This window comes from Podarcis cretensis (assembly GCF_951804945.1).
Source record: "Podarcis cretensis genome assembly, chromosome: 4".
Classification (NCBI taxonomy): domain Eukaryota; kingdom Metazoa; phylum Chordata; class Lepidosauria; order Squamata; family Lacertidae; genus Podarcis; species Podarcis cretensis.
In genome coordinates this window covers 66,538,848-66,561,584 of record NC_137173.1, presented here as the reverse complement: position 1 = coordinate 66,561,584, position 22,737 = coordinate 66,538,848, and the positions used below count along the sequence as shown (strand labels likewise).

General features: G+C 41.1%; 1 long non-coding RNA gene across 1 annotated transcript in view; it reads left to right on the top strand.

Moving 5' to 3' along the window:
- Window positions 1-19,077, top strand: part of LOC307214014 — a 30,889-nt gene extending 11,812 nt beyond the window's left edge. Inside the window, exon 3 of the long non-coding RNA XR_013837833.1 lies at window positions 18,976-19,077. This is a non-coding gene — a long non-coding RNA (uncharacterized lncRNA). The remainder of the gene's footprint in view (window positions 1-18,975) is intronic.
- The last annotated feature ends 3,660 nt before the right edge of the window (window positions 19,078-22,737 follow it).

Below are 22,737 nucleotides of genomic sequence, written 5' to 3'. Positions count from 1 at the left end.
CTCTCCAGATATTGGACTACAGTTTGAATCATCCCAAATCATTGGCTATGCTGGCTGGGGCTCATGCAAGTTGTAGTCCAACATCCATCTTTAGGCTTTAGGTTCTCTTTTCTTGGTCTGTTATCTTTTCTGCATCCTTCCTTTAGCTCCCTTGGCTCTGTATGTCCTGTCCATTTTGCTTCCCGAGGCCCCACAACCCCTTCCCAGTCTTTATCCTTGTTCTGTGTTCCATTTTTTTTCTCACAAAGCTGACAATATCTCCTTCCTTCACAAAATTTGGACTGAAAGCTCTTCATTGGCCAGGCCAACTGAACATTTCATGGCACCACACTTCTTCAGCAGTCAGGTCCCAACTACATATGACATTAACATAGAGGGTATCCAACATTAGTCATACTCAGAGGAGACCTGAGTATGACTTAATTTGATATCACTCATAATAATTGCAAGGGTTTTAAAAAATCATTTTGCAGTGAAAACTCTGGCACTGAGGGCCAAATTAAATAGAAGCATTACTGAAAGCCCCTCCCATGGCCCAGTCCCGATCACACATAACTTGTTGCTATTTGCATTGGGAGAAAAGCACCAATTTGGTGCAAGTGGGTACTTTCCTTCCAATGCAAATGGAATGTGGATTTGGACTGTAGCAGATACAAAGGGTTAAAGCCATTTTCATACATCCTGCCCCCACCCTGGATAGGGTTCCACAACATCTACTATTTGCATGAGAATACCATATCTAATTTGGTCCATGCTATCAGAGGTTTCACTGCAGCAGGTGCTGTGAATTGTATAAGACATTGTAGCAGTGATGCCCAGCAAAACATTCTAAGATGGTACAGTAATAAATTTGGTAACAGTTGGGAGGGGCTGTTAAACATGATTTTTGCACGTATATGGTGATCTTGTAAACCAAAATATAACAGACTGGAACCATTTGCATGCAGGAAATCAGCTGGACTAAGGATAACTCAACTGAGATAATTTCAAACTAATATTCAGATTTTAAAATGACAATGTATAGTGAGCAATTAGTCGGCTATTGCTAAACTGGTATTAGCAAGAAATTTGGAGACAGAAAACTCTTGAAGATTTGGGTCAAAAGACAGTAAGCCAAAGAATACAACAAAAATGCTCTTATTAATCTGGAAACAATTTGTGAATTTAAAAAAAAAGCTATATGCTGAATTTCTTGTATTAGATCATGTGTTGGCTTCACATCTTAAAACTGGAATTAACATGAGGGAGGAGGCACAAGTTCAAATTGGGAGTGCTGGAAACTTATGGAACAGTGTGGGCTGTGCCAAGCTATGCTGAGTGACATTGTGTACATCCATTAAACAGCTCAGCCAGCCAAGTCTGTACAAACAAAACTTCACATGTATTGGCTTCTATACATTAAAAAAGGTGCTGTGAATTAATACAGAAGGTAAAATTAGACATGGCAAAATTGAGTCATGCCTAAGTTATTGTCACTCTTCATAGGTAAAGGTAAAGGTACCCCTGCCCGTACGGGCCAGTCGTGTCCAACTCTAGGGTTGCGTGCTCATCTCGCTCTATAGGCTGTGAGCCGGTGCCGTCTGAAGACACATCCGGGTCACGTGGCCAGCGTGACGAAGCTGGAGCTGGCGAGCCAGCACCAGCACAGCACACGGAAACGCTGTTTACCTTCCCGCTATAAAGCGGTACTTATTTATCTACTTGCACTTAAGAGTGATTTCGAACTGCTAGGTGGGCAGGATCTGGGACCGAACGACGGGAGCTCACCCCGCCGCGGGGATTTAAACCGCCGACCATACGATCAGCAAGTCCTAGGCACTGAAGTTTTACCAACAGCGCCACCCACATCCCGCTGTCACTCTTCATTTCTTGGCACAAATCAATAGGACCTAAAGTCACACGTTTTGCCTGCAAACCACTGCATCTGGCTGTTCCCTCTTCCCAAGTAGACTTAATTCTCACTAGGGGAAAAAAGCAGCTAGAGTCTACTAGTTTGGGGGCAACCAGCGGTGGTGGGGAAAAGATTCACTGCAATCCATAGTGATGTAAAACACATGCTTTATATGAATTTATTGCTATGTAACCCTCAATTCTAGTTTGAATTGGCGTGCAGCTATCAATTCTAGCAACCTCAAACCCAGGTTAGGCTCTTATTATAAGGTTTGCCAGAGTCTGATACGCTATGAACAACTTATGAAATGCCTAACTTCATATATGCCACAGCTTGTCAGTAGCAATATGCATCTGTGAAATGGATATCATTAATATCTAAAATATGTTTTATATAAAAAATTAAACATTAATAAAATTATTATTCTTTTATTAAAATTCTTTATTTAAAAGCCATTGAATTTTTTCCTCAGTATAAATGACTCAGTGTAAGGAAACCTGTTTTTTTTAAATAATTGAAGGCATGATAAATTATGCCAGTGAGAGCTATAAACAATAGAGAGACTACAGTTTTTTGGATAAAATGAAATGATCAGGACTAGATTCCAAATTTCTCAGAATTTAACATTTTTCTTCTCTTTGTGGTGTGTTCATGCGTGTGTTCACTTTTGGTCTTGAGTCACTGAGACTCAAGCCTGTTTTCAGAACACTCAATGCCGTTTATATCTTTCTATGCCAGATGATAGAACCAGATGCATATATATCAAAAAGGGCAAGGATTTTATCCTTTCAACAGCTTAGGGAAGTGGTGGTGTTACAAGGTGCCAGTTCTCTCTTGATGGTATTGCACTGACATGTCACATTATGCTGCTGTTCCTCAATACTCTGCAAAGCCCTTGTTTCTGTTGGTAACACCGTCACTATAGATATCTATTTGTCATTCTGTTTACAAGCCCATTTGTCCCTTCCATATTTACTAGCTCCTGCTATTTTATGTGTACTTCTAAGCTCATACCACATTGTTTTCAAGGTCACTGAGTAGGAGAGAATGCGGTGTGTGTGTGTGTGTGTGTGTGTGTGTGTGTGTGTGTCTGTGTATACTTTAAAAAAAGAGTTCCTATTCTCTTACTAACAGCTTCAGCCTGTAGCTCTTCATAACTTGCACAGCATTTAACATGGCCAAGTTTGTTACTGAAGTTTGGGTACTTGGATCAACCATTTAACTGTAATATTTTGCTATCAAAAAATGCTGTGTAGTGCAAAAATGATACAACCACTCAGATATTAGAAATATGGTTTATGAGCTGTGTCCTTTTGAACATTGCCTCCTAGCCTGTTCTGTTCCAAACCGTTGCTCTTTATAACTCTAAAACTAATTACTAATGGTGTTTTAAGGTGCTACCACTTCAGGCAATATGGTGCTGCTACAGCCACAGAAATCTGGTTGATGCTAGTCTGTGGAAGCAACTTGTCTCTATGTACTTGGAAGAGTTGTTTTTTTGATCACGATGGGCTTCCTGCTGAGATTTTGTTCTGATTAAGTCAGGGGATCCATTGTCTGCAAATCTGAAGCAGATTTTGTTTTGCTAGCAATAATTCCAGGGAGAACAACAAGATTTGGTATTAAGTGTAAATTCATGCCAACAGACAACTGATGAAGACATTTATAGTTTGTCATAGTTGGACAAGGACCCAAGTTTGACCAAAGGCTATCACACAGTTTATTTACATTTAGGTACAAACATGAACTAGTGGGTTTTTTCTTCCTTCCTTTGCTACTCATAAAAGCAGCCCTGGTGGATTAAGCGAAAGATGCATCGAGTCCAGAATCCTGTTTTCACTGTGGCCAACCAGCCAAATGCCTATAGGAAGCCCCCAAGCAGGGCCTGAATGCAATAGCACTCCCTTCATGTGCTATTCCCAAAAATATGCTTCCAATGATGGAAGGATAACATACCCAACATGACTAAGGTAAGGGTAAAGGTACCCCTGAGGTCTAGTCGTGGCCGACTCTGGGGTTGCGGCGCTCATCTCACTTTATTGGCTGAGGGAGCCGGCGTACAGCTTCCGGGTCATGTGGCCAGCATGACTAAGCTGCTTCTGGTGAACCAGAGCAGCAAACGGAAACGCTGTTTACCTTCCCGCTGGATTGGTACCTATTTAGCTACTTGCACTTTGATGTGCTTTCGAACTGCTAGGTTGGCAGGAGCAGGGACTGAGCAACGGGAGCTCACCCCGTTGGGGGGATTCAAACCGCCGACCTTCTGATCGGGAAGCCCTAGGCTCTGTGGTTAACCCACAGCGCTACCTGCGTCCCAACATGATTAGTAGCCATCAATAGCTATTCTCCATGCCAAACTTCTTCTAAAGTCATCTAAGCTGGTGGCCATCACTACATCTAGTGAGAGAAAATTCCATAGTTTAACTATGATGTTGTACAAAAGAAGTGCTTTTTCTCTCTCTGCCCTGAATCTTCCAACATTCCGCTTCATTGCATGATCCCAAGTTCTAGTACGATGCATAAGCTTTTACACATCTATCATGCCCATCCTTATTTGAAAATATAACACACTGTTTTGCTACACCAGTCAATATACCAGACTGTTCTTATTAGTGTGTGACAGTATTTCTGAACACCAGTTCTGCCACATTTACTCATGACAAGTGCCTTTCTGAGTAATCATACAACCCCCCCACACACAAACACACACATCCAGTGTTAAAATCATTGAGTTGGGTGAGGGGTTTAGACCATCTAATAATGTCTTGCCCAACCTGATGCCCTCCAAATGTTTCTTTCTTTCTAGGAGGATTAGAGACTTCTTTAAAAAAATGAAAGCTCAGAGTCTGGGTCTCCTGTTAGGGGTACCAGTGAAAGCCTTTGTGGGCATCATGGCACCCATAGGTGCTGGGGTGGCAACTCCTGCACCAGGTACTGTACATTTTTTGGAAAAGGCTTAGCATGAAAGACTGACAATCTAAGCTGTATCTTCTAAACAGCCCTGAAAAAAATACAGAAGTGTAAAATACAGGCACAATATATTCAGCTGTGCAAATATAGCCACGCCAAGAACGATAAAATTAATGTCTGCCTTCTTAACACCAGTTCTCTTAGAATAATTTTAAAACATACAGTTAAAGAAGAAGTCAGAACTAATGCACAGCCTATCTGGAAATGGCACTATTTTAAAAGAATACAAGCAAACAATTATGAAAGTCCCCAATATAAATGTGCTCTTTTTTATTTTGTTTCACTTTTATATATAAGTATCAGCCAAGGCCAGTTTGGCTGGTTGTGGGCAGGCAGGCCTACGTAAGTGGACCTAGAAGACAATATTTTAAGAATCTTATGGCTTTCAAAATGCCACGGACTTATTTGTTTGTTTTCAGCAGTGCTTTTTTTTGGGGGGGGGACGCAGAGGTACGCATACCTCTAAACATTTTGTGAATCTAAGTTTGGCCTCATTGAGGGGCAGTATTTCAATATGAGTAGGAAAATGAGAGTACCAGCTAAGCTGGCATTGCACAGTATATATGATCACCAGCTCTTCAATGTACACAAGTTAGCTTTAAAGTAGCAGTGACAATATGGAACACTTAGGAATTCTTATAGTAGCTGTAGTGTTGTGACAAAAGATTTTGTTTTATTGAAACAGTACATTTTGGCTGTGATCCAGATAAACATAATAAAGTGGAAAAAATAGCATAATGTATATAATATTGGAAACGATCTATTTAATTGTCAAAGCTCCTGTGCAATATTTGTGGCATGGTTTTTAAAAGTATTTTTAGAGGATGGATGGGAAGTATACATTTTGTTAAAAAATCAATAGTCACTCATGGCTGAGTACAGGTTTTTATTAGGCAATCACCTCAGGCAGCTGGTTTGGGTGTGATGGCAGCAAGTTGTTAGTTGTTGAATTTACTTTTATTATAATTTTATTGCCAGGGAGGGAGGCAAGGTGCATGTGTGGTCCTCTGCTGGCCTTAAGGTACTGTGAACCCTGACTAGGAAGGTGGGTCTACCCGAGTAAGTACTGAAATATAGGATGTGTCCATCCCTTGAGCCCTCAATCCACAATGGTTTGTTGCATCATATTTGGGCAGCTAGATTTTTAACAGCATGATTTATAGAAGAGACAGTCAAGATTTGCATTAGTGAAATTGTAAGAGTTTAGTATGTGAAAGACCGAAATCCTATACCCACCCCAAAATGGGGTGTCCTGATTGAATCGGGACAGTTGAGGGACACGACACAGAACTCAACAAAACTTACTTTAGGGTAAACATGTATAGGATTGTGCAGTTTTCATTTTTCTGTACCATTTTCCAGCTAAATTTATTCCTATACTGACCCTACAAAGCCATGAGCAATATATAGATTTAATAGAACAACAATTTCAGCTATTTCTGTGTGAAATACTGCCAGTGACATATGGAATTTCAAAAAGCAGGAAAGAAGCCACCAAATTGGTTTATCCAGGGGAGCATTCTGCAGGCCTTTCTTGCTTGTTTACCACTTTCTCAAACAAACTTACCCTTGTAAGGAGGGAGGAATCAGCAGTAGGGAAAAGTGGTATGTATAGACCTCACCCTTAAAGCCCAGATATGCAACAAACCAAAGATTCTAGCAAGTTTTTATTTAGTTTGCAATTATGTACATGGACACTTGCAAGCCCTGTGCTCTTTTGTTACCAAGTGTGACAAAGCAACACTTCAACAAGATTTTTCCCCACTATAATTTATAGTTTAATCTTAGCCACAGATTGCATATTTTTTGTCATTCTTCATGTGCAGTGACGTAGCTTCAACACCTGCATCCATCAATGCCACAAATTCTAATTATGTAACTGACATTAGCAAGATGTTCAGACAGAACAAGGAACACCCAAACATGACTGGACAGGATCTGCTTGAAGACTTGAAGAGCTGCATTTAATTGCAGCAGGCAAGACTACTTTGTTTTTTAAAATATATTTGCTTGATTACTAAAAAGTATTTCCCATTTACAGCATCTGCTTGAACACAAAATATGTTCAGTGATATTTTAAACATTTCTTTGTGCATTGCTTATTACTTGCTGGTAATTACGCATTAGTCAGTGTACAATTTCATCGTTCTCCAGTAAAAATAATTTCCCTCATTTCAACTGATCTCCATTACTAATTGACTAAGCTTCCATGTTTTATTCCCAGTCCAACTGCATAAGTCACCCTCAACAGAAATGCAAGTGCTCTTGGATTATGTGTATTATGTAAATCATTTCTAAATTTATATTGCACACAGCAAAGCTCTCTAACCACACAGTATAATGGGCTGCATTTTAAATTAAGGTAATGGCACAAAAGTTAGCTTTTCGTATTGATTTGAATGTGACTAAAATGTTAATAACATTTTCCAGAGCCAAAAAAATCCACGTGTACAAAACAAACCATACTTGGCACTTGCATAGCTGAGGGGCCATGACAAAGAAGATTCTAGGTTTTATAGATACCTGCCACACTTCAATCAGCAGAGCAGGGGTGGCTTAAGACATTTTGGCACCTGAGGCAAACCTCCAAATGGTGCCACACTTCTTCCAGGGAAGAAGGGTTGAGTGACGATCTACATCAGGAACAAGAGAGGAATAAAGATCTACATCAGGATTTGCTGCCCCTGTGAATCCTGTCACCTGAAGCCTCATGGGTGGGTCGTCCCTTTAAAAAAAAAAAATCTCAGTTCAGAGTACAGGTGGGGAGGGACTGGAGAGAGGGATGTTGTTATGCTTGGAAACTGAATCCACCAATATAATAAAACAGTAAAGCTATATCTGGGCTGTACCAGTGGTATGTGGCTGGCATGGATGCTTTTTTAGAGGGTGGGGTGAATGGGGACATTTGCCCTGGACCAAAACCAGAATGAAAACAATGCTTCCTGCCTTAACTCTGATCTTGTGCCAAGAATAATAGCACCCACCAGTGCCCATAGAGAGTTTACCTTAATGATGGATCCTGTGTTTGTTTTCTCGTTAACTACATGGAAGGTTTGGTGAAGTAGGAGCATAAATGTTTGAAATCTTACATACTGTCAGCAGCTAGAAGGTTATGTAGGGAGAAATGGAGAGTTTTGGCTGTACCATCTGCAAATAGAATGGCTTAACAAAGTATTGGAGTTTGGCTTCATGGCCAAGTTAACAGATCGATTCAGGGAAGAAAAACAATGACAATGTAACTTTATGACAAATTGGATTGATTTTATTGAATAAAGTAAAAAAATACTGTTGCACGCCACCCAATCTTCAAGCAGTGTGAGATTCCAGGGTTTCCTTGCGCTTACCCAGGGTTTGGTTTCCTTAGAATGAGGAACAGTGGAGACAGATGTTTTTATGATATATGGTTTATTTACACAAAAATTCAACCTGAGCCCACACACACACACACACAACTCTGGCTTTTGTCTTTCTCAATACCAGCCAGGTGACTTAGAGGTCCTACCTATTCTTCCTTTCTTATACTAATGACTTGTATTTGTCTTTGTCCATGGAGTTTTCTTGGCAGGGATACTGGAGTGGCTTGCCGGTTCCTCCTCCAGGTGGATCACGTTTGGTCAAAACTCTCCACTATGACCTTTTCATCTTGGGTGCCCTGCTCGGCATAGTTCATAGCTTCTCTGAGTTCTTCAAGCCCCTTCGCCACGGCAAGGCAGTGATCCATGAAGGGCCGTTAACTCACCAAGAAACTTCCCTGTCTTCTTCAACAGTGGAATCTCCCAAACTCACGACAATACATTCAGCAGTAAACCCTAATATAATGGGTTTTGAGGTTATGGTTTACAAGTTTTTGATAGTAGGGACCTCTTTGTTATTACTATATGTAGGCAACTCCACTGGAATATAGTTTGATTATATAGCTACTAATTATAAGCTACCTTGCCAACAAAGGTCCGTATAGTTAAAGCTATGGTTTTCCCAGTAGTGATGTATGGAAGTGAGAGCTGGACCATAAAGAAGGCTGATCGCCGAAGAATTGATGCTTTTGAATTATGGTGCTGGAGGAGATTCTTGAGAGTCCCATGGACTGCAAGAAGATCAAACCTCTCCATTCTGAAGGAAATCAGCCCTGAGTGCTCACTGGAAGGACAGATTGTGAAGCTGAGGCTCCAGTACTTTGGCCACCTCATGAGAAGAGAAGACTCCCTGGAGAAGACCCTGATGTTGGGAAAGATGGAGGGCACAAGGAGAAGGGGGCGACAGAGGACGAGATGGTTGGATAGTGTTTTCGAGGTTACCAGCATGAGTCTGACCAAGCTGCGGGGGGCAGTGGAGGACAGGAGTGCCTGGCGTTCTCTGGTCCATGGGGTCACGAAGAGTCGGACACGACTAAACGACTAAACAACAACAACAAATTATAAGCTTAATATGATTATATATTAATCAGGGTAATTTAAATGAATAACCTCCAACCATAGTTTCAGCCTCTATCTCTCTCTCTCTTTGAAAGCCTATGTGTATTGAATGGTATTATACAGGATGTATAACAATGTTTATATTTTGTAACATATTGCAAAACTCATTTAAAATGGGAAGAAAAAGAAAATCCATTTCATATTGCTGCTCTTTTGACCTTTTGCTCCAGTTGTCAAAATGGCCCCTATTTCAGTATGCAAACAGCATAGCAAAGCTGGGGGTGAGGGCATATCAGTACAGTGGTACCTCAGGTTACATACGCTTCAGGTTACATATGCTTCAGGTTACAGACTCCACTAACCCAGATATAGTGCTTCAGGTTAAGAGCTTTGCTTCAGGTTGAGAACAGAAATCGGGCTCTGGCGGCGTGGCGGCAGCAGGAGGCCCCCTTTAGCTAAAGTGGTGCTTCAGGTTAAGAACAGTTTCAGGTTAAGAACGGACCTCCGTAACGAATTAAGTACGTAACCTGAGGTACCACTGTACTGGAATCAACACAAAAATATCACAAACGGGCTTGGAACAATGAGAATTACAAAATAACTATATGGCAACTATATCCCACCCCTTGTCAGTCAGCCAATGAAAACCCTTTCCAGAACAATAACAAGTCACAATTCTGGCCGTAAAACATCAGTCATTATTTAGCCAGTTAGAATTGTATGTCTTCAGGGCTTTCTATAGGGCTTGAAGCCTGAAGGCCTTGCATAGATCTGCTGACAGGGACCTGGGGAAAGCTAGTTCAAGGGAACAATAAGGAAGTAAAATAGGTGACAGCTTATCCAATCCTATACTGTACACACTCTCATAAAGTCCTTTGAACTAAATAGGTTTTAATTGAGTAGACATGCATAGGATTGGACTAGAAACGTTATTTATCTACAGTATATGTAATGCCACTCTTTTCATAGAACACTCAGAAGAGTTTATATCAATGAAAGTACAATACAATAATCACATAACAAAAACTAAGAAGGGAATACAATTTAAAAAATCAATGCAACCCAGTTTAAAAACAGCAGAAATTACACATTCCAATACAAACATTTTTAATTTTTGTCTAAAGGACAATGAAATATTTGACAAATCAAACTTCTTTGATTTCACTTCCTTTAGCTTGGTTTACTGATGAAATAAAAACTTTCTGCGTTCTTTCAGTTTAGTGTTTTCCAGTTTTAAAGTATGAGATGCAGACTCTGTACACAAAAAATAAAAATAAACTCAAAACAAATCTCAGCACTTGAAAGTTTCCTTTGCTTACTATAATCATGTAACCACAGAACAAAGAGATGATCTGAACCATCTGCTACCAAGATTAGTAAATTTACCAGAATTCACTAAGATCTCTTTTGTGCTTAACTTTAATCCTATCAGCAGCTATGTATTATAGCTCAGCAAGCTGTCTGTTTCCACAAAGGAAACCTAAACAACAAAACAAAATACCCTACTTGGAAGAAACTATTAAACAGCCGAGAATGGATGAGTATACAAGATTCTATCCTGAAGAATACAATACAATATTATGAAGAGAAAAAATTAGATTGGGAAGGTCCCAGCTTCCATACTCAGCATCTCCAGATAGGGATGGAAGAGATCTTTGTCTACAAGCCAGAAGAGCTGCTGCCAGCCAGTGTAGGGAATACTGATCTAGATGGACCAATGGTCTAACTTGACATATATAATCATGGTGCTGCTACTACATCATATCTATCCACCAAAAGTCCACAATGTTGCTTCAGCTTTGGGAAGATCAGTGCTTTTTGGGGGGGGGGTGATGCAGGGGTACACATACCCCTAAACATTTTGTGAAGCTAAGTTTGGCCTCATTGAGTGGCAGTATTTAGATATGAGTAGGAAAATTAGAGTACCCCTAAACATTTTTTGAATTATGGTGTTGGAGGAGACTCTTGAGAATCCTATGGACTGCAAGAAGATCAAACCTCTCAATTCTTAAGGAAATCAGCCCTGAGCGCTCACTGGAAGGACAGATCATGAAGCTGAGGCTCCAATACTTTGGCCACCTCATGAGAAGAGAAGACTCCCTGGAAAAGACCCTGGTGTTGGGAAAGATTGAGGGCACAAGGAGAAGGGGACAACAGAGGACTAGATGGTTGGACAGTGTTCTTGAAGCTACCAACATGAGTTTGACCAAACTGTGGGAGGCAATGGAAGACAGGAGTGCCTGACGTGCTCTGGTCCATGGGGTCACAAAGAGTTGGACATGACTAAACAACTAAACAACAACAACAAAACATTTTTTTAGAAAAAAAGCATTGGGGGAGATCATGTATCTTTAGATCAGGTGTGGCTAAACCATATGTATTTATACCCTGGTCTGGTTCAGGCATTGCTCTAAATCAGAGTTTAATTTGATAAGAACTAGTTGCACCAACTATTGGGCTTGTGCGCGCGCACACACACACACACACTTTTTCCTCTTCCAGAACAGCCACAAAGAAAAGTTTGCCTCCATTTTTTGTAACCATAGCTGTTGCTTCCATTTTTTCTAACCGCAGCTTCTCACAGCTTACAGTTCTCCTTTCAATGTCAGTTCCCTCTTGCATAAAAATAAGTTGCTTAATACAATCTGAATTTGTTAATGCTATCTGAATTTGCTTGTCAGTGGGCATTTGCTACCTGCTGTTTACACTTTAAAAAATGGCCTTAATATATTCCTGCCTTGCATTAATCTGTCTATGGTCATGTTTTTGGGAACTGCTTAAGGAGTTGTCAATCATTAACTTGAACAAACCCAGAAAAAGAAACTAAAAGACGGTAGAAAGGATTGTGCTTTAGGGCAGGCACAGAGCTTCCACATTCATTCAGATCAGTGGAAGTATTTCTATTGCTGCAGAACTTAGGGCAAGCACAGCTAAAGAATTATAGGCAAGGGAGTTCTTTCTGGAATTAGTCCTTACAAAGTGTTACATGCATATACTAATCCTGAGTAAATTTCTGTTGTATACTGTCTATTCCCCACCACCACCACCAGGGAGTTGGTGGTAGGCAGGAAGGAAAGCCATAATAAAGGCCATTTATTAAGGCCATTTTAAGGATGAAAGATATGCGCCGTCTCCCACAGCACGAAGGCTGAAGGGCGCATTGTTGTCAAATTTTGAGCTTGCTTACCACCACCAGCAACAACAAGGCAGTGTGCGGCCTGCAAGTTCCATGTCAAAGTACTCTTGCAGTCCACTTGGTATGAAAAGTTGGACCAACCTGTGTTATATGCTCCCAACTTCTCCAACTGATGGGAAATTCCATGGGCACCACAACCCAAGTTCTTTTCCGCACCACTGGAAAGTGGTATGCTTTAACACCCTCCACCTTTTCATATCACTTTACAATTTTAAAAAGTACTTATGAAAATCCATTAGCAAATTTCTCCTAACATACACATTTGGGGTGGGGGTGGGCATGTTTACAATTAAATACAACACTTAGAAATTGTTGTTTTTTTTAACTGAAGAGGAAAAAAGGAACAGGAAAAAAGGGGGGAAAGATATAGTATATTACTATAACAAATGTCAACAGTTAATATACACATTTTTGTATACAGTTTTGCCTGATGTACCGTACATAACTGCAACTGAATTTTCATACATGAAGTATACATATGAAACACACACACACAGTACTGTAATATATGCATTGTTCATACACATTACCAGTGCTTTTTTCCCTGGGGTACGTATACTCCTAAACATTTTGTGACTCTGAGTTTGGCCTCATTGAGGGGCAGTATTTCATTATGAGTAGGAAAATGAGAGTTCTCCTAAACATTTTTTTAAGAAAAAAAATTCACATACACATTTCAAGGGGTGGCTGTGTTTTGGTTCATATAGTTTTGGAATGTACATATTAGGGAGTTGTGCATTTACATGCAAATAATCCGATTTCACCCCATCCCTATTTAAGTGCACACAAAGACACACCCCTCTGGAAATTAGATACATTTTCTCATGACTCATGCATTTAATTTTCACTGAAATGCATCAGCATTCTACCACTAAAGTTCTGTTTGATTTATGCAAGTCCTCAGCGGGGAACTCTGCAATAAACACTCAAAACTTACTATAAAAATAGTTTATTATAGGGATATCAGATTTTCTCTAAGACAGCTGACAGATATGAAATATGCTTGCTCCACTGTTTGTACAGTTTCAGGAGATCAAGATTAGCTTGGGCCTGAAGCAAATTTACTATTGAGCTTTATATATTTGCCTTAGAACTGCTGCCCTTGAGTTACATTTACAGTTACAGTTGAACTGGGAGATGATGCGAGCACCGTTTCTCTCCTGTAACCCTACACCCCTGCCTATGCTAAAGAACAGAACATGAGATACTGTATACCACAAAGTAGAGTCACAAATAGAGTGGTGGTACTGTAGATGGAACATCAGAAAAAACAACAGACAAAAGATGCTACCATTATCCTCATCTCATGATTCAACCATGAATTAAAAGGCAAAGGAGCCCCAAACTATGATGTTTGCCAGTTTTTGCTAAAGCTTTAAGAAACCAGCATTTTTAAATTGCTTCAACTAAGGTTAGATAATAAAACATGTCACTAATAAGGCTGCAAGTACTTCGGTTTAACTTGAGGGGGAAACACACATGTACACACAAACACGTGTATTCCCCATGTGCAGAGTTCTTAATCCAGGCGGCGTATCTGTTTTAGGAAGTTAATACTTGTCGCACAACATAAGGGAAAGAAACATATACCAGGTGCAGTGGTACCTCGGGTTAAGTACTTAATTCGTTCCGGAGGTCTGTTCTTAACCTGAAACTGTTCTTAACCTGAAGCACCACTTTAGCTAAAGGGGGCCTCCTGCTGCCGCCGCGCCGCCAGAGCCCGATTTCTGTTCTCATCCTGAAGCAAAGTTCTTAACCCGAGGTACTATTTCTGGGTTAGTGGAGTCTGTAACCTGAAGCATATGTAACCTGAGGTACCACTGTATTTTGTGCTGTTCCACACATAATCAGACCCTTGGAAGCAAATCTCACTCCCTCTTGTGTACCTGGCCGCCATTCTCCTGACCACCATTCTATGATGAATGGATTCTGATGAAAGGCAAATGAGATTCCTAAACCTTATGTGAAAAGGTTGTAAATTCAGCAAACACATTTTTTCTCCCTGCAACATAGTGAGCTGTGCCTGCCAGAATCCTGTTTCCTACACAAAGAGGCAGGAGGTCACCCAATTTATTGAAATGCCAATAAATATTTGATTTTTTAAAAAAGCCTTTCTTTTTGGCATGGGTTATTTAAAGAAGGGATATTTCCAAAATAATTTCTTCATTTCCCTTCCACTTTCTTGACTTCTTTGTTTTTGAAAGAAGCATTTGCAGTGACTTCTGAAAATGCTGACATGTCCATTTTATCATTATTTATGATGTTTTTAAAAACTAGAAGCAAACTGCCCTGCTAAAATATAGAATTGGTAACATTTACAAGACAACTGGGAAAGCCTGATAAACACCAGTGGGCTACTGCATGCATTGTCTGAAATGCACAATCCCCCTTTTTGTCAATAGTTGGTGCTACTTAGCCTTTGAGATAGCACCTCTTAAATCAATACATCCTTTTTAATTTTTAATGTCCCCCTGCCATTAGCTCATTCTCATGTCCCCTTTTTATTGCTTATCAAAGCAATTGGCTATGACCTTGACATTTTTTCTGTCTCTTCCCTTCCCTGGTTTTTGAGCAAAGCTCGTGTTTCAAGCACAGAAATCCCTTTCCAGTGATTTGACAACCCTCTTCCAGTCTAATGCTTTCAGGTGTGTACAGTGCATTGTTTTGCTGAAAGGCAGTTTTACGGTTCCCAGGATAAGGTATATAAAGCCTGGGTTATGGGGCTCTTCACAATCCCATTCTTGTCATATGTAAACAGCCAGTGGCATATGATCAGAGACACTTTTGTTTCACCATTATTGCAGGAAAGAAAGAAACCAAGGGCTGCGCATTATTTAATGAGATGACATGGCACAAACATGTGTTCCCCTCTTATTATTTCTTCTCATTCTGATTTTCTCTGAGGAAGTTTGGGGAAATGGTCCATGTTTTTATCTCCTCGATTGCAACAAGTCAGGGTTGAGGCTTTTATGCTTTTCAAAAGCTTATTTCACACTCTCATGTTTTCAGGAATATTAACACAGTGTGTGTGTGTGTGTGTGTGTGTTGCAGCAATATCTACAACATATTCTTGGTTCATGGATTAGTTTAAACAAAAACAAAGGGAAATCAGGATAGAACAGAATTAACTCATAACATTCAGCATCACATAGCTAAACACCTAATCACTTACCCTTGTAGTTGTGCTTAGTTAAGTATGAGTAATAGTCATTTTCTTCTTTGTCCTCATTAGTCTTCAGCCCAACAAAATTCTAGATGGAGCCATCACAGAGATAGTTTCAGGAAGCAACGTGGGAGCTCTCTCTTTTTTTGCTCTTTTACAAATGGCAGCCATTTTTTGTCATGCTGTGCCATATATCAGCAATTTTGTGTTATGCCACACACCCTCACCAGATGTTTTGTGACTGGCATCCAGAGCACTTTCTCAAAATTCCAGATGTGCCCACATACCCAAAAGGTTTGGTGACCCCCATGACTTCGTTTTATTTGTTGACTGTCAATGGACTCATCAAGCCTTATTTTCAAAAGTCTGTACCTTCTGATTTCAGAAACATGTTTTTACAGTTCCAACGAAGAATCTAAATGGGTAGATTTAAGAAATTATGGACTCTTAGTGAAAGTACGTTGCAACAAGAAAGGAGGAAAGTGTTCATCATGCTCTCATGAGACAAATCCTGGCTCAGAAGACCACTTTTGGAACTGAGTACAGAAGTGTGTGTGGCTGAAAACATGTATTGGATTCGTTACAACTCTAGCTTGGAAAATTCTGGCTTCCCTAACAAAAGGAGAGAGGAAAGAAAATGGAACTGGGGGGGGAAGGCAGTCTGGAGAGAAAAATGTAACTCCTTTCTAGCATTTAGCACCTTCTCAATTTTCCTCAGTGTCCATTGCTCCATGGCAAACATAAGACCTTCTATCATTATAAATGCTTCCTTAGGAAAATTATACTGTTATAGCAAAGGTAGAGATCCCAAAACTTGCTATACAGCAAGCAAAGATCCACCCACTATAGGCTCAGAATCAGGGACATTGGCTCCCCAATTACTGGCTGGGATTGGTGGCTGGCGCCGTGGCAAGTGTGGGTGTGGTGTGCTGGGGGCGTCTCAGAGAGAGGCACTTCTGCTGCAAGGGGCACCGCCACCTCTCCAATTCCACCCCTAGGTCAGGCTTGACTGGGGGGAGGGGGTAGAGCTGCAAACGATCTCAGCATCAGGGGGGGGGGTGCTGCCACCTCTCCACTGCCTGTGGCCAAGTGGCAGATACACCCTTCCCTCTTGGCTGGCCCAGGGGTGGCCATAAGGAGAAGGAGCTGCTGCCACCATCGCCCCAGCCCCAAAAGTGCAACTTCCCTCGATGAGGTAACTGTGGGGGGGAACCCCCTCAAAAATGTGCCCAGGGCAGTGGCCCCCCATGCTACTCCACTGCTTAGAATGTAAGCAAACAAATACAGTGTCCAAGCTATGCCTGTGTTGCAGTACTTGTGAATGAATTGAATGAGCTTTTTAGTGGATATTGAGGGGACATTCCTTCCAGATTCTTAGGAACTTAGCTCTATAGATTATCTAGGTCAGGCATAAGCAAACTCGGCCCTCCAGAAGTTCTAGGACTACAATTCCCATCATCCCTAACAACTGGTCCTGTTAGCTAGAGATGATGGAAGTTGTAGTCCCAAAACATCTGGAGGGCCGTGTTTGCCTATGCCTGATCTAGATACTGTGGAAAGCAAATTAAAGAAAGGAATTGAATAAATAAGAAATTATGGCAAAAGATTTGTGATTAATCTGACTGAACAAGCCATAGACTTCATTTGCAAGTCTCTTTGGTAACAGTTATTGCAGCAGAAAATATATTTTCTCAGTGACCATAGTGCCAATTAATTCCAATTGAGTGTTAAGCCCAGGTTCCAACCTCTTCTATAGAAAATTATTAATTGCTTGCTGTGATGACTTTGTTCCATTATCTGCTGATTAAGTCTCTCACCTTCAATCAGTCAGTCTTGGATTGCTAGTATTATGGAGTTCTTGAATATTTTTTAAAATAAAAATGATTTAGATAAATATTTAGCCACGGTTCCTTATCGGATTATAACAACTCTACATTTACCTGATTTAAGGTCCAAATGTTTCATTCATTAAATTAACATTTTAATTTTAGGAAATAAAATATTAGATTTCAGAATATAACAGCTTAGCATTTTCATCACTTAAGGGGTCTCCAAATGATTGTGTCAATTATCCATGATTCCCTATGTTTCCTAAGGCCACCAGCAATTCAATAAGAAAGTTCCCCAAAGGTATCAGCCCCTAGGATTTGCCATTTTAACAGGTCATTCAGTAAGCCTAAATCCTGCTAGAAATTGTATGTCAATGACAAAGGCATTAAAGTAAGCATCTTTCCTTTATATTAGCCTCTTTCTGCCAAACACAAAAACCAAATCACGCATATGACCTGCCAAGTGTGCGAGACCCGATATGATTAGAAACAGACCCCTGGTTGTCATGGAAAGCCACTAAATCCCAAGCCACACATAATGGGAAGGCCTCAGCATGTCAACAGACCTGTGGATCCTCAACAACAGCCCCAAACCATCCCTGCCTCCATCAAAAAACCTATTAGGCCACAGAGAAGCTGTAAACCTCCAGAAACTGCATTCAGTCTCACATATCTAAAGGTAAAGGGACCACTGACCATTAGGTCCAGTCGTGACCGACTCTGGGGTTGCGGCACTCATCTCGCTTTATTGGCCGAGGAAGCCGGCGTACATCTTCCGGGTCATGTGGCCAGCATGACTAAGCCGCTTCTGGCAAACCAGAGCAGCGCACGGAAACGCCATTTACCTTCCCGCCGGAGCGGTACCTACTTATCTACTTGCACTTTGATGTGCTTTTGAACTGCTAGGTGGGCAGGAGCAGGGACCGAGCAACGGGAGCTCACCCCGTCACGGGGATTCAAACCGCCGACCTTCTGATCGGCAAGTCCTAGGCTCTGTGGTTTAACCCACAGCACCACCCACGTCCCTGTAAACCACCAGAAACTGCATTCAGTCTCACATATCTAGCACCAAGCATATACTCTTGAAATCAGGGCATTTGTACAACCTGTCCTGAACCTTGGTGTACCTGGTGGCAAGTCCTGGTAGCACACAGTCCCAAAGGCAACACTAGAGTGTAGTCAGACAGTCCAAATGGTCAAATACCAGTCCAAGTCCAATATAACAAGCAAGGTCCAAAGTCAATTCATAAGGTTAGGTTCTCACCTCTGCAGAAAATCCAGGGTTGGAACATATGGGGTCAGTCCCAAAGTCACAGTCCAGTGACATTCCCAAGGCAACCAAGCAGTGGTCTTGAGTTTGCTCCTACTAAGCAGCTATGCCTCTCCACTTGATGTGACCCTCACCTGCCCTGAGCTTGATCCAGCTGAGTGACCACAAATATCCTTCCAGACCTAACGAATCTCATGATCTTCACCTGGTCTACTACTGAACTAGGCTATGTTCCCTTGCTCAGTCTCCTGGAGCACACTTCCTGCAAAACCTCAGACTCCGCTGTGTCTACAAAGACGGTGGGCACCTCTGGTTCTGGTGATGTTCTCCTTCCCCAGGATCCTGTGAACTGTCTGCAAGCCCATCAACATCCTCCAATGTCCTATGAGTACCTCCTAAGTCCCCAATCTCCCCTCCTCATATTCAGCTTGTCCTGGTGTGTGCCAGTCATGGCTACACCCCTCGCTGGGATCCTCCTCCCCTTCCTTGGTGTCCTGCCAGCTTATGTCACAACTCCAGTTAGCCGTCAGTAGCAGCTATAGCCACCATGGCAGCACCAACCTAATGTTCTAGGTCAATGCATGATGCCAGCATGCCAGCACCATTGGTTGTAATATTTCATTAATAGTGCAGTAATTGTGCTCCACTCTAAGCAGCCGTGCAGCAAGTGATCAGAAGAATGGTCCACTAGTTTATAGGGATGGGAAATCTGGTGTCATGGTTTTGAGTGGTAATCAAACTTGCAGAAGTTGATGTTTCTGTTTTGAATTGAGAAGACCATGCAGACATCTTGGTTTATTTCTGTATATGGTCTGGAGTAATTCTAAGAACTCAACCAACTGGACTTCCAGAGTTTTCCTCAGGAGAAACAGTTCCACAGCATAATTCACTGTGAAAAATCTAGAATGAAGAGCAGGGATAAATAAACTGTTTGCTCACTTCAACATTTTGGCAGGTAGATATTCAAATTGGCAGTTCTCTAATTAAGATAGACAAATTACCGACTTAATTGCCCATACATAATGGAAAACAAATGCAAAGAGCATCATTATCTATAAATTCGGGGAGGGGAGAGAGAGAGATGTTTTCAATCTAACAGAGATAATAGTTATAGGCAGAATTTATTTGAATGTGTTAACTTCAACTATTTTTAATTTGTGTGTGTGTGAAAAACAAGGACCAAACATGAGCTTTATTAAGTTAAAAGTGCAAATAACTGTTCCTTATACATAGAACGTAAATATCTGCTATAAATACAGGATGATTTCCATGAGTGAATTGGTAACTATAGGTAAGAATGTGCCTTTACAAGTACCTCTAGCTTCTTAGATGAAAGGAGGCATTTGATATTCTAGCTACAGTGAAGTAAGCTCTATGGAGTCAGACTGTGAAGCAATTACTCTGGGGTGCCTGCATTGAAATAGCTGGCAATGCAATCCCAAATACCTTATTTTTACAAGAAAAGGAGGAGCAAAGGTACCTTCGATTTCACAGCATTGTATTTCTGTACAAAGGTACTTGGACTTACTTTGAATTAGTAGGGCAGAAGAGATATGCATCTAAGCAGGGCAGCTAATGTAAAGCTCTTCAGATGTTGGTGACTACAGCTGTAATCAGTCTCAACCAGCATGGTCAATGGTCTGGCATGATGGAATTATTAGTTCAATAACATGTTGACAGCGCCATGTTGGCTACCGCTGAGCTAAGGGCTAGTATTACCTTCATATTCTAGCTTCCTACCTGTCCCATGCAAGGTATGACTATAACCAGCAGCAAGTTGGACCCTTGGGTCACAAGGGAGTCAAAGGACAGTTAAAGGAGGATAAGGCTATTGAAGAGAAACTGAATAAATTATTTGCATCCATCTTCAAAGCATCTGATTAAAATGTTTTGTTGCATGTCTGTTGTAAAAACCCTGAAAACAAAGGAAAGAAGTGTTAGACCGTGTTAGGGTGTAAGGAGTAGAACTGTTGAACAGCCCATGGTGGCTGGGACCGAAGGCTGTTGCAGTCCAAGACATCTGGAAGGCACCAGGTGGGCAAAGGCTGTTGTGAAATATGCAGAAAAATAAAGGCATTTTGGCCTGGGGAGCCAGGTCAGAAATAAGGATGTTCTTCAAAGGATGCTAGGCTATGTCAAAATAATAATGAGTGTTGTTTTATCAAATAAGTTGTAGTTCTCAGATGGGAAGCCCTCCTGGCTATGATCCCATCAATTATATAAATTAGTATGAATGTTTCTTACTTTCATTATCTATGGTATATTTAAATATACCCCCAAACTAGCTTCCTGGTCTGAAGTGTAGAAGTAAAATCTGCCTGTCATCTTAAAATACAGCATTTGTGGGATATTTTCAAAGGTCATCAGTAGCCTATAGAAAGACAGCTTTGCTGATCCTACTAGTTGAGCATCACCATCTTCAGCACTCAACTACGTATTATTTTAAACAAGTTATTTCAGGCTTAAACCATCCAGGAAAATTTTGGACTTCTATCTGGAACTTAAACTAAGGACAAAGAATGGATAATTTGTTTAGCAGACCTATGTTAGAAGGCAAAATACAGAACATTCACATTCAGTGCAAATTCACATTTGATTCCCTGTGCTGAAGAATAAAAGGCCAACAAAGGTTTAGCTTCAACTACTCGTTTTAATTCTATTTTATAAAACATTTAGTGGTATTTGAGGCCCATGCTATTTAGCAGAGGCATTTTCAGGAGAACAATGGGATGACAATCATGCCTGTACAGGATGAGTCATGCTGGATACTGCTCTTTAGTCAAGATTTCCAAGGCAGTTTACAAATATTAAAAACTCCAAAACAAATATGCCAAGCAATATAACAATTGAAACAATAGGCCAGCAAGATGCATACCAGCATTAAAGCAAAACAATAGCAAGAAACAACACCAGATCTTTAAAATAGCAAAAATGCATGGTTATTCACCTGTTTCCTAAAGCTTCTAAATCAGTAGTGAATTTCTGAAAGTTTCAGCTAGTCAGCTATCACCAACTTGGTGGGGTTGGAGAAAACCAAACTAGGTCATGTCCACTGATGATGGGGAAGCACAAATTATTGTTAATACAAACCAGTGCTTCAAATATTCCAAATACACGCTACAGAAAATTCACTATGGTTAACACATCAGCTAAGTTGAAATTTGGTGGGTTGCAAAGATGCTCATATATATTGTCATAACCAGTTGTTTGTGTGTTGGAAATCATGAATGCTGCAGAGTGTGGATGGCCATCATTCTGCCAGAAAAAGTCTTCATCCCTAGGTAAATGATAGTAAGGTACAGGTAAAGAGACCCCTGACCATTTGGTCCAGTCGTGACCGACTCTGAGGTTGCGGAGCTCATCTCGCTTTATTGGCCAAGGGAGCCGGCATACAGCTTCTGGGTCATGTGGCCAGCATGACTAAGCCGCTTCTGACAAACCAGAGCAGCACACGGAAACGCTGTTTACCTTCCCGCCTATTTATCTACTTGCACTTGGACGTGCTTTCAAACTGCTAGGTTGGCAGGAGCAGGGACCGAGCAACGGGAGCTCACCCTGTCGCGGGGATTCGAACCGCCAACCTTCTGATCGGCAAGTCCTAGGCTCTGTGGTTTAACCCACAGCGCCACAGTGCAAAGAGTACACTGCACAGGGGGAAAAAGAGAGCTGTTTTGGAGTTGAGGTAGAATCATAGATGATTCATCTAGAAACTACCCAAAGGCATTCTGAGGAGCAACCTGTTCCACCTTTTCACAACTATACACCTGCTTTATGGTGATGAGTATTTTAACACCATGGTGCATCTGTAACAGTGAAACCAGACAGCCTCATCTGCCCCAGCTGCAATAAAACATGTCTCTTCCATATCGGTCTCTATAGCTACAGCAACTGCTCTCCAGCAGTTTGACTTCACCCCTGTTAGTGCACTCTTCCATTGTCTCTGGAGACAGATGCCAACAAATTTCAACACTAATAGACTAGAATTCAGAAAGACCTGTCTGCTCAC